This window comes from Convolutriloba macropyga, unplaced genomic scaffold, assembly GCF_964194025.1.
Source record: "Convolutriloba macropyga unplaced genomic scaffold, txConMacr16.3 SCAFFOLD_914, whole genome shotgun sequence".
Lineage (NCBI taxonomy): Eukaryota > Metazoa > Xenacoelomorpha > Acoela > Convolutidae > Convolutriloba > Convolutriloba macropyga.
The window spans coordinates 29378-42521 of NW_027453056.1; positions in this window are offsets into that span (position 1 = coordinate 29378).

Below are 13144 nucleotides of genomic sequence, written 5' to 3' on the forward strand. Positions count from 1 at the left end.
CGCTGCCATTTTTTACTCCTTAAAAAACTCAATATGACCTAAGAATTGTGCTATATAGATGATTTTATTATGTAAGCGGTCTCTAATCAGTCCTAAAATTGGGGTTCTCATCATCATATGACAATCGTATTGCAATACGTTGCATTTTTGGCAATGGATGAAATCATTAACCCAACTTCAGGTATAAATGCTGTGCGTCTAAAAAAGCGTCCTGGATTTCATTTGCGGTAGCAATTGTGTAATTCTCACAGACACGTCCGACAATGTTTTTTTAATGTTTTCATATCTTCTGAATGATTTCAGTATAATTTTTTGTGTAAAAAATTTGCAAAGACTTTGAAACACAAACTTGATTTCGAAATTCGGGTCTTTCCCATTACAGCCCCCCCATGAAATTACAGCCCCCCATTATGGTATAATTACCATGATTGGGGGGCTGTAGGTTATCTGACCACTAAGCTGGGGGAGTGGGCTATAATGGGAAAGACCCCGAAATTCAACAATCCCATGGTACGTAAAAATTTTTACAACAACAGTCATACACAATTTGTGGTGCTTTGTTTTTGTGTTGAAACAGCTGTGAGCTCCTGGATTTGACCAGTTAGAGAAGATTAAATTAAAAATTGAAGTTCACAAAAATCTGAAAACATTGAATTACAACTTAAAATTGTGATTTGTAGCCGTATAGACAAAGAGAACGCGATAAACACCTGAACAATGAATTTTCATATGCCGTGTGAAAAAAATGACAAACCAAACTGTTAAGAAGAAGCAGAACTGTGTGAAATCTTGAACGACACATCCATTGTTTCTACTGCTGCATCCATCCGGGGTCGGTTAAAAGTTTTAAATCCGAATTTGTGAACTTTAGCAGAATTATGCTGGATGTGTAATCCTTGTTGTGTAGTGAGGTGGTGAATCTTGTTGTCATCAAGGTAGGGTTGTTAGTTGTGCCGTCGTCTGGAGTCCCTGTCAGTAGAGTGTTGACTAGTGTCGTCAGTGAGTAGTCCACTTCAACTGTGGAGTTTGTAAAGGGGGATTTGTTCCCAGTTAGTGAGGATTTGTAGTGAGGATTTGTACCCAGTTGGAGGATCGCTTGTAGTCTCTACTTGTCCCTAGCCCGGAATGAAAAGGCAGTCGGTTGTTAACTTGCCTAGAGAGTTTTCCATCAGCTTCCTGGCTATTATTTTGCTAACGACACCTTAATAAACTTGGTACAGCCTTAGTACGGCATCTTATTGATCTTGATACGACCTTAATACCGTAACTTAGAAAACTTATTACGGCCGTATAATGGACCGTAGTCAACTCTAAAAGATCTTAGTACGGTTTCAATTCAAGACATACACGGTGCCGTATCACAGCCGTACAAATTTTTCCAGGTACGGGTAACCTGGGTACGTAATCCTAATACATGTACGCGTTTATTCCTAATCTCAATTTATTTACTCGGCTATACGTAATCTTAATAAATAAAGTCCACTACAGCCTCTTCTAGTACAAGTAGTCGGCTCTATCATAATACATGGGAAATCTAAACCCTATCTTAAAGATGGGAAATCTATACCCTTTTTTAACAGATGTGAGACAACTCTCTCTCGTGCAGGTCTCCATAACCTATCTTAATACCTCGGGTCGTCATTAATCCCCCCACCCCACCTCCCGGGGACGGTGGTGCTCACTAATACTGTACTCGTGAGGTAGATTCTATACCTCGTCTGCAAACATCTGGACAGCTATAAATGAGTCCAAAAGTTAGTACTAATCATAACTTTATATATGTTGTCAGCTATGCCGCATCTCAAAATTTGCAGAGTCAATACCCTGTATACATATTACTGGCGGCTCACTTTATAACTAATTTTTTTTCAAATTTGTTCAATTTATAACAAAACTTTAATTTTTTTTTCAATTTAAAAACCTATTTTACAAATTTTGAATCATCTTTTTTTCAAGTGATACCTGATGTATAAATATGCCGTATTGTTTCCTCTACAATCTTAAGGCAAATTTTGAAAGCTATGAAACTAGCGAAAAGCGATATTTTTTTGGCTAAAAAATAATACGAAAAACAAATAAGCAAAAAAGAGCATTTCCTCAAGTTTATGTCCAAACTCCAGACTTGAGAGCAATGTAAGGTTAAAGATTTTAGATAAAAAATTGGAATTGGATTTTAAAAAAATATAAAACTGTAGCCAGATTTGACGAGGTTCACTGTCCAATATATGTTATAACATGTAAGTTTTCCTCTATATTAAACAAGTGGTCCATTTGATTTCTCGACAAAATTTTTCTCCAATTTTCCGAAACTAGTTTGAAATCTATTTTCACCTAACGTTGAAAACTTTCGTTTGAACGTATCTTTTGACATCTTTTTGTTAGTTTCTAAACTAGAGGAAGCCGGGAAATTAAAACTAGTCAAGAAAACATAGAAAGAAAATAAAAATGAGTCATGGCCTTAAATTCTCCTGTTTTTACCAGCTCTTTTTTTAACAATTCCACATTCACCGCAAGATTGTTCAGTTGTGCATTGGCAACTGTTGTGAGAACAGGCCGAACCCTTTTCAAAATTATTACTTCAAGATATTGATTCTGCTCGCCCAAATGCGTTGAATATACAAAGAGGTTTAGATTGAATTTAATCATTTCAAGCTCCTTTACCTATCAATCTGATATTATGGAAAAAAAACTTTCAATTCGATGTATCTGTTAGCCACCACGTTCCTATGTAAAATCGTCTGACCTCTCCGATCTTTGTCCTTAATTTAAGTATTCAAAACTTCTTTAACACTTTTTTTGTTTCTTTAGTAATGATGTCCGATGTAACTATCAAGAAAAAAACGCTCCGGACAGTTTGTTTTTTCATTATAACATTAGTACTTGTGCGATTAGCTGGCCATTATCAGGAAGATTTATTTTCACAACCAAAAAAATTTTCTGCTAACAATTCATTTTCGAATAAACATCCTATTTATTTCAATAACCAATTTGAAGACTTTAGCTGTAGCAACAGAACTAAGTTTATGTTTTCCAAAAATTCAAAAACTGGTGGAACTACAGTAGCTTCGATTATTTTACAAATCGCTACTCATTATCACAAATACGAGATTTTGGAGTATGATCAAATCAGCCATTATCTTGAAAACGGACATCCAAATATTGGCTATCATTTTACCCATTGGGGTTTGAATGTTCCTAAGTTTAAGAAACTTTTCCCGAAGCAGGAAACTTTATGGATATCAACTGTTCGAAACGTTCCCGATCAAATTAATTCACTTATAAGATTTTTCAATCTTCAGCATCACTATAATCCGGGAAACTTTGATAAAACTCTACTGCGGTTCAAAAAGGGGGATAGATCTGAGATGACAGAACCGTTTCAAAATGGCGGCATATCGTTCATTCTTTCGTAGTATCTTAATTCGAACAATTTTCAAGCGTTCAAAAAGTGCGCCCAAGATACTGCCTCCGAGTTTGACTTAATCATACCAATCAATCGGCTGAACGAAGGTTTGATAATGCTTCATAAAATCACTTGTTTACCTTTGTCCGATTTTGCGTACATGAAGTAAGCTCGGGTGACTTTAAATTGTCCCAGCAAAATATGTCTACTTTATTGTCTTAGCATGAGAAGTCAATTTGGTTTTACAACACTTCTGTGGATAAATTCAATCACAAATTCAACGAGTTTCAATCACAATATTGCGATTCGTATAACTGCAGAAACGAAATTGACGAACTAAAGGAGGAAAACCGGAAACTGGAAAGTGCTTGAGGGTTATCTCGATCAAACGTCGGCGGGGAATAAACTTGAATTGGGAGATGTTGAAGCAAAACGAGAGTTTAGCTCTACGCTGTCTGTCACTTGCCGTTGATGATAGTTCTCAGGCTCATTTAAAAGTTTAAAACAAATATATTCGGGAAAAGGATAACGATATCCTGAAGAAAACATCACAGAAATGGATTGAAATGACAATAAACAGATCTCTTTACTGAAGTCCAATAAAACTAAACGTTACCCCCCACTAACCCCCAACACCAAAATGCACCCGTTGGTTCAATAATTATCTTGAGTTCCACTAAAATTAGTCGGATCTGTTTAAAACGGGCCTTACAAAGTGGAAAATGGCAACAAAGGAACTTTAACACTACTTGGTTTTTATCATTAAAATACACAAAGTATTGAAATATACAGAAAATAAACTTCATATTTGAATAAAACTTCACAATGTCTCCGTATCAAAAACATACATTTTAGTGGAATTTATTTTAAATTCTATTGGCAGCAGCATCGAAAGGAATACGCGTTAATGGATACCTATCATTGTCATGATAATCACATAAATAACATCTACTACAATTCATTTTGGGAACAGAATAAAAGTTGAAAAAGTTTAAGGAACTGTTTCTTGTCCCATTTCGCTGGCTTAATTATTTTGCTCATTTCTTCTGACTAAAAAACAATGAGAATGGCATTTTCTTCATACTGTAAAAATCTACCAGGAATTTGATAAACAACTTGCCCTTTTAAAACAGTTTAAATGAAAGAGAGTGTTTCATTAGAGGTAGCAGCAAAGTCTTATGAAGATTTCCTAATAAGAAAATGTCTGTTAGATCCATAATTTAAGGGACAACTATTAGGTAGATAACAATTAACGAAATAATAATGTGTTTACAGGATAACAAAATTATATAAAACATTGAGCTTTAATAGTTTTCACCTGAAATTAATAAACTTAGTTTGAAATTTGCTAACGAAAGTCTAACTTAAACGCTAGCCACATTTTGCCACACATCTTCGACGAAAAATAACAAGAAAGCTGGTGAAAAAACTTGTAAGCTGTGCAAATACCAGACATCAATTACGATGATGCTTGAAAAAAAAGTCTCGAGCATTTGCTTTGACAATGAAAGCCAAAAAAAACTTTTGCGGTCCCTGTGATATCTTTTGTATTTTGTAGCAGTTCCCTTTGACGCAAAAAAATTAAATTGATTGATGGCCGACTATGTTTTTTAAATACTTTCAGTCATTCTATTTTTAATTAAAAGCGAGCAATTAGTTCCTTGTGATAAGTATTAAACTTTCAATTTAGACAAAGCGCCCAAAACACTGAATGATCGGATCTATTCTGTTTCCCCCCGTGTTTTTGCGCCCTCAGTTACAAATTATATGTTGTTATATAGCAAGTTACTATGCAGAAAAATAGCATGTGCACCTGGGGGAGGGGGCGTAAAAGATATAAGCCCACTAAGCTGGGGGGGGGGGACGGAAGAGATGTGAATGATCTTTTGAAGCACTTTCAAAAATATCTCAACTCTTGTGTTGTTATTAATTGCGCGACAACGCATTTGATTTTTTGTTTGGGTAATGAAAGCAAGCACATGCACAATTCAAAAAAGATAGCATTTTTTTGGAAAATTGCTTTGGCAGTTACTTAAGAGGAAATAATTTATAATGACTCCTCAATTTTGTTTTATATTTCTGATTCGCATTCGTTTCTCAGTTTTCTGAATTAGACAATCAGTAAAACACAAATTCAGCGTGATGAAATTTGATGCAAAATTGTTTTGAAAATAGCAGTGTATTTCTTCTCCTTTTTTTTCTCAGAAAAAAAACGCTGATGAGTTCCTTTCCACTGTGCTGTTCCGTTGGAATCCACTCCCGGAGATATTCCTAACCAAAAGCTAATTTTTCAGTACAAACTTTCAGCGAAATTTAGAGAAAATTGAATGATGGAAACGCACAGTAACTCTTAGATTTTACGCAGTAACTAAAACTAGTTTTCAGAAATTACTCTAATCTATGAGGTTTTTCCTTAATTTTTCTTTTACAGTAGATTTTCAGGCCGCACATTTTAAAATTAAGTTTTGTTGAACCTTTCGTAACAAAAAATATAAATAGGTATAAGGAAAATCAAATTCAAGACAATTTTTCTATGACCCTGATCCCTAAAATCAAATGCTTGCGGAGTTGCCTCGAAATACCATGCAAAACGTGATGGCCGCTCTACTAACATTTGTTGCTTTCTATTATAAGTTACATCGTGTTCTCTGTCGTGACCCAAAAGTGCAACAATTTTGGACTCGTATGTCGCAGAAATTTTTTTGTAATAAAAATTTTTTAAAAGTTGAAACAATTTTTTGATTGTGAGATGAAAATATCTCGTTCCTTTGATTTTAAAATTATTTTGAGTTTTTGTTTTCTCAGAAAATTTGCTACTTCAGGAAAAAAGCTTTTAAATCGCTTTGCATAAAAATTGAACCAAGCAATAATGCAAGCAATTTAAATAATTTTACTTGATCTATTTCACAGAGCTCTTTTTCCAAAGATGTTAGTGCTATTATCAGATTAAACCGTGCTTTAAACCAGGCATTCAAAACAGGCATTCAACGACGAGATGCAAGCCATCTCATTCCCAATACTAAAAAACTAGCGTCTATGATTGCAGCGATTTTAAATAGACATTACGAGTATCAAATAATCAGGGCGGAATTCCCAGCTATTTTTGGTAGTCCGATAGAGGTGGCGTAAAATGAGCCCAAGTAATCGAAACCGGTTGGTAAAAAGAGAAGAATGGCACTCAAGTTTCTCCTCAAAGAGTTCAGCCAAGATTTGTTGCATGGCTACAACGGAACCTTCTGAACAAAACACATGGAACTAAGCGAGGAGCGTAATTTTAAGATGGCTTAGCTTTCTGCACTTTAGCATGCAAATTCTCAAGGTCTTTTCAGTGACATGTTGAGTGAATACGCCAAAAATAAATTAACAAAAAAGACGCGCATCTGGCATGATGGGATGCATGGTGTCAAAGTCAGTTTCCACTAGCCGTTTGAGTTGACCAGAAGAACTGATGAGACCATGGGACCCAGAAATTGATGCAAACCGCGCAATGCAGCTTTTCTTCATGACGTACGCGCTGTCAAAGAATTAAGAATTGTTTTTTTCTAAACGTACAAGACTCTTGGCTTTATCAAATTCAATAGGATTGGCTATGCTTCTGTTGATCGTGCGATAATTTTGTGTGAGGGTGGGATACGAAACACGTAAAATGTTATACAGAGGAGTTTTTTAAAAGAGCCGGACCTCACAAGCTGGATCGAAACTTTACTTGATTCGGTAACACGTTTTGGTGCTCATGCAGGCAGAGAAGAGATTTTGTTATCATCTTGTTCCCTGATTACAACAACCACATTTAGGGTATCTATGACGTCAAGGTTGACTCAAAATGAAAATGCTTAGTTCTTAAAAGGCCAGTAGCAATGACCCAGCTACTGGGTTGCAAAATCACATCTAGCACTCCGCGAGTGCCTGCATTGGCAAGAATCTCAGAGGTGGTGAAGTGGTTGTACGGGTCGACGCAGGGGTACTCCAAATTTTCACTCTCATGGTTGGCAAAGAAGATTGGGTACTTATTAGATGCGCATACCAACTGCAAGGCAATGATACTATCTGTCCACATGAACACTTTGTCCATAGTATGGGTCAACGCTTGCCATATTTTCTTCTATGAGCTCTGAGGAGATGAGAAGACGAGACAAAATCAACCTGTGTTTTATTCAGCAAAGAGAGGTTACTTGAGCCCTCATAAATGGGAAAGCACAAAAAACGTCTTGGGAGCTATCACCAAGATCTGTGAATTTCAAGATGTTGTAAAGCTCCTCAGACGAAGCTTCTTGGTATTGCGTTTGTGGCCAGCTGTGGAACTTCATTGAACCACGCAGAGATCCGCATAAACTATTTTTTTGGGTAACTCGTCGTACCACTGCTCTCCAATTACACGCCAAATCTCCTTGAGCATTAAACGTGCACTCAAAATGAAAGGTGCTACGAGACAAATTGCTTAGACGCAAGCGTTAAAAATTGTGATTGTGAGGATTCTACAGTTGAGGTTCGAGTGCCGTTGTTTTGATCTCACTTTATAGCCCATGCTCATAATAGGACTGTTCCTTAGACCAAGTGATTACTTCCAATTCAGTAGATTGAGAAGACCCGTCAATTTTACCAGCCAAATCTTAAACTTTGCTCAAAGACTGAGTGAGTCCGAACCCACCTAGATTGAGATTTCAACTTTTCTTCCGACCTATTGAGACCATTCACGGGGGACTCCACTGAGTCCAAGTAGTTGTCCATAGAGAAATTTTACGGCTTTGGCTGCTTTTATGTTCCCCCTAGCGGTATTACGCGCCGTGCCTTGTAATGCGTGGTTCACACACGTGTATTTTTCCATTGAGATCCGCTTGCAATTCTATTCGATCAAACAAGGTTTTCAACTGGTCGTCAGGTATCATAATCGTGTCAAGTCAATAATAAAGTTATCATAGAAGCCACTGCTAATGATTATAGAGCAATTGGCCATGTAAAACCACTTCTGCAAAAAAAACTGAAGATCTATATGTGTTGAAGATCTATATGTGCTAAAACGCAAAAAAAATAACATAATACAAAATCATGTGATGGATGACAGTTAAAATTATCAGCTACCAATAGAAACACTCTAACTGGTCATAAGAACATTTGAGGCAGCGGAACAGGCAGAGTGCAAAATAACGGTCGTTTGACCAGTCATCCGACAAGAGTATTTTTTTTAAACAACTTTGCCATGATACCCAGGTATTTAGACTCACAGAGCGACTTTGATGAAAAATATTGACAACAATATGATCATGAAAGACCCAAACATTCAAAACTATTGACCGTAATTATAATTAACAGTTCATATCACTAAAATAAAAATAATACCTATTTAAAAGAATTTTATAATTTTATGCTAAATCTCAACAGGGTTAAATTTATTCAATCTGGAAGTTGATGTAAAGTTTCATTCAAAAACCAAGGGAAATGTGATACCCTAAACAACCGCTATTTAGTGATGGAGTAAGGTGATTTCCAAAGAACATACATAAAAAGATAAAAAGCAGTTTAGTTCATATTTGGTAATCTAAAGTTTTGTTTGAAAGTTAGCTCAACGGAACAAACTTTGCTTTCCGATTGATTCTGAGTCGTGATATAATCAAGATTTAATTGCAATACAAACGATATACAAAAGAAAGTAATCGTGTAAAGATAGGGATATTAAACAAGTTCACAATTGTTGTGTGTTCATAGATTAAGTTTAAGCAATGTTTTTTTTTCAAATGAGTAAGATTGTTCGTAAATTATCTTTGTAATAATCAACGTTATTTTTAATTTCTAAACCTATTTCGAAAAATTCTTGTTTAAGTTTTCTATCTGACATCGATAGAACTTCCCGTACCTAAAGTTCAGTGACAATCAGTACTGATTCAGACAATTTTCAGAGAAATTTTAAGTTTTAGTACTGATTCAGAGGGATTTCAGAACAAACTGTGAAGTGATTTCTGAATTTCTCTGAATCAGAGCAAAATTCAGAGAAATTATTCTGTATTTTTCTGAATCAGAAGATAATTCAGAATGAATCACTGAATTAGCTCTGAATCAGACTAATTCAGTGCAAAATGTGACCTGAACTAGACACTGACTCAGTTCTGAATTCGGCTGTGAGTTAGGTACGGGATGATTATGACGTTCGAAGAATACACAGGGTCGAGTACAACTTTGGGCTTCTCCCGATTAACTGTCTTTCTCCAGCACTTTTCCATCAAGATTAAACTGTGAAACACTTCAATTCTAAATGGATTTGCCGGTTTTAATTTCTCCATAAGGGGGCAATAATACTTTTACATGCGCATGCACAATATATTTTTTCTGATGATCTTCTAGTGATATTACTTTTGATTTCGAACACAGAGTAAGTATACGCTTATGAACAGTTTTCCATGTGAGAAAGATTTTCATGATATAAACGTTGCGCACGTAATCCGTTTTCTTCTAATATATTTTTTGGCTTTACTCAACCTTCTCAAGGCTTCTGTTTTGTCATGATCGCAATCTGACCAAACTGTCAGAGCAACAACTTGCTGAGTCAACATTTCGTCTCCAAATAATGTCTACAAATCGTAAGCTTTTTTGTAATAAAATGCTGCTTCGTCTCTTCGCCCATTGTACTTCAGATGATCACATTGTTTTTGACAGCAAATGCAACAATTTCATGTTTTCCCAGAAGATCACTCAGTTTGTTGACAATGTCCCGCAAGTCTTCAAAACATTCATCTTTCTCAGATTCGTCTTCCAATCTGTCAAGTTTTTCACTATACAAAAACAATTGAACTCGGGACCATTCTACGTCCACAGCTGTTTTTGTAGAAAAAAGAATTTTTTCGTCTGTGCCATGTCTAATTGAATCAAAATTATGAGCAGCTGCAACAAAATGCTCTTCAGCACTTGTATGTTCCCAGTCGAAATCTTTTTGCCAGTGTTTAATAATTTCTGTCACTTGAGTGAAACGCCCCATTGCATATCGCACTTGACCATCGCAAAATAACTTCACAGATGGCGACGATGACAAAGACTTATTCATCTTGTCTGCTTCCTCAATTTTTGGCCTCGATTTTTCAATGTTTCCCAGACCATTAAGCAATCTTAATTTATGGGAAAGAAAACATTTACAGAGAATTTCATATGCCTTCATTTTGGCATGGTGAAATATCCTTTCCAACTTAGTTGCAAGTACGGGCAAAGTGTTCTTGTAGCGACCTATTTTGTCTAAGAACCACAAAGAGTTCACTAGCGAAACACAGTTTTGCAGTTTCTTTTTGCTTCGAGGAGATTTTTTGAAGATATTAGTTTGGGGTTGGTTCTGAGTTGACAAAAGGCTTATAAACTTTTGAATATTGTGGGAGTCTAAAGCAAGCATACCCACCACATCGACAAAAGAATCTTTCTCCATTTGCTCTTCGGCAATGCCCAAGAGTTTCTCGAAGTATGTGACAACAAAAATCGCGTTTAGATGTCTTAACTCGGATTCGTTGTCAATGACTGTATCTTGAATGTGTTCTTGTATGTAAGGATGTAAATAACACATCGACAAACTTTCATCAAATTCGGCTAGACTAAGATCGGAGCACATCTGCAATGCTTCATTGCCCGAATTGCTCAGCTGGGTACGGTGTTGAAACATTTGAAGCCAAGTTTTTTTCTCAAAGTTGCTGCTGAAAATGCTCGCACATTTCATAAGATCACTTTGCTCAGACGTCAGAAGTTGGAATGAAAGACGCAGGCTAGCTGTCAATCGTTGACTCCATTCATCAGTTGCCTTTATGCTGCCCAGTTCTTTAGCTAAGAGATCTGGCCGTCGTTTTGCTACCGAGTGCATGATTATGAGAATTAAAGGAATTCCTCCGCAACTCTCGATATTCCCGGAATTAATTCTTCGCTAATCTTTTTCCCCTTGTGTTTGCAGACCTCAACCACTGCGCACAGTGACCTTCTGATAAATGCTTCAAGTCAACAGATTCCACGTCCAGTTGTTCGCAGTCTACACGCTTGTCTCTCGATGTAGTCAGAATCTGGACGCTTTTGTCCAGTGATATCAGCTCTTCCAGAACGCTGCTTAAAACGTTCCCGAATTGAGCATGAATAACCGTGTCGACGTTATCCAGGACAAAAAAAAGCGGACGTGGTTCGCAAGTGCTCTGGCATGTATCATAAGCGTTTCAAGTGCGTTATCTGTTTCATCCAGTGCCTCAGCAATTGCTGGAAAAAGGGATCCAATTCTTTTGGCAATGTTCTGCTTAAGTTCTTCATCAGTTCCATTCTCATTAATGATAACTTCGTGTGCTTTAACATAGAGATGGATAAATGGCCTGTAAGCGTATTCTGTTTGTTCCTCGTCTCTCTGTTTCTGATGTGAACTTGCATAGGTGAGAGATAACGATGTTTTTTCTACACCTGGTGGCCCAAACATGGATAAAATTTGGGAGTTTCTGAAACAATCAGAAATCTTATTCAAATCCTCTTCCCATCCTACCAACTCACGTATTGGGATCAAATTGCTCTTGGGTAATTTGAGGGCGTTTTCTGTTTTTTTCAAGCACCTCTACTCTTGCTTCAACATCCCCCACTCTGCTAACAAGATCATCAACTGTGTTTGTTAAACAACCGAAGAGTTTAGCAATCTCCCTCTGGTGTTCGCTTAGGTTGCCCAGAAGGAACTTCACTTCTTTCGGGTTCTCTCTGCAAAAATCCTCAAACTTCTCTCGCCGGTATCTTTCCACTAATTGTATGCAATCGTCGAGACTCTCAAAGACATGTTTGTCTAATTTTGAGCGAATTGTAGAGAGAAATTGACTGATTTTATCTTCGTACTATTGCTCAGTTAAGTTCACGTTGGTGAAATGGGCTGATTCGTTACTGAAATCCTTTATAATTTTCATTTCGTCATCATACTTTTCACATCTGCCCACCCCTACATCCGGAGGATAGAGTGTCGCTTGCTTATCATATATATCAAACAAAAGAGTTGTACCCTAGTTTCAACTTAATGTCAAATTTGCAATTATTTATAACGAAATTTGCAATCTTTGTAAAATAATGCATTAATTTTACAAATATTTGCAAACAGGTCTGAATTTTTGTGTCTCTTATAGTTCGCAGTTGACCTCGTGGGGTGATTTTTCCACACAAATCGTTTACATGGTGTACTTTGAACCTTTTCAATTAAACTAAGCAATCTCTGAAAAATGGTTAGGAAAATAACCCACATTGATAAATTAAGCAGAGCTCGACCGGAACGAACTCGGTCAATCGTTTGCAAATTTTTGCAAACGTAACATTAATTTGCAAAATTTTGCAAATTGGACCTTGTGAAAAGATAATTTAAAATTTTAAAAATTTGGCATTATTATGAGCAAAAGTTTGCAAATGTTTGCAAATTTGGCATTAGTTTTGAACTAGGGTATCGCAATCTTCTAAGGAGGGAGTCGTGTCGCTAAAATCAGTGCTATGTCGCTTGAAACATAATGAAAGCATTCCAATCCGTTGAACGAATTTCTGCCAATATATGTTCCATAAGATCACGAGAGAGTTGATCACATGCCAGACGAGGCAGGCTAATCATTCGCATGAATAAATCAATGTTTTCAGGACAACCCCTTGACGAGGAAACCGTCGCTGTTGGTTCTGTTCCCGCGTCGAGGGGTCAGCAGCTGTAAGCGGATATTTTTGTAAGAAATCCGATTAATGCGCTGAAATTGTGTAAGATTTGTGATGAATGCTTTGAAAAACAAG